Genomic DNA, 511 nt, shown 5'->3' with positions numbered 1-511 from the left:
ATTATTATTTTTTTTAATCCCTTTTTTTATCTGGCCATTTTTACAGGCTTACGATATGACAACCAAAGTTAAAAGCATTTAGGAAAAAAAAAACTTTTTTTTTTTCTTTGGTTCATTTTCTCAAAAAAATTTCTTATGAAACTTTATGATGTATTTATCTTTCAAGTGCAGTTTGTTGCACAAAGATATGACTATTAGTTTTCTGAGTTCCAGAAACAAACTAGTATGAAAAGAGGCAAATCCTGCCCCAGGTCATCAGTTAATGCTTGTTTCAGACAGCTTTGTTATGTTTCTTGTGTGCTGAGCTTTTTATTGGGGTGTAATTGAGGTGAGAGCACAAATAAAGGGCATTTTTATGTTGTTTTCTTTAATGAAACTAATTTGTGATCAGCAGACTGCTTCCTCCCCATCCAGATATGTCAAATTAGATGCAAATGCTCCACTTGATATGTTTCTTGATGAATATTTTCTGCTTCTCATACTTGTAGGATTTTGTAAAGCAGAACATAAG

At 31.9% G+C, this 511-nt stretch overlaps 1 protein-coding gene across 1 annotated transcript in view; it reads right to left on the bottom strand.

Moving 5' to 3' along the window:
* Positions 1-511, bottom strand: part of LOC119590726 — a gene marked incomplete in the record, with an annotated part of 107,158 nt that overhangs the window by 94,897 nt on the left and 11,750 nt on the right.

This window comes from Penaeus monodon, chromosome 27 (assembly GCF_015228065.2).
Source record: "Penaeus monodon isolate SGIC_2016 chromosome 27, NSTDA_Pmon_1, whole genome shotgun sequence".
Taxonomy (NCBI): Eukaryota; Metazoa; Arthropoda; class Malacostraca; order Decapoda; family Penaeidae; genus Penaeus; species Penaeus monodon.
This window is presented reverse-complemented; position numbering and strand designations above follow the sequence as displayed.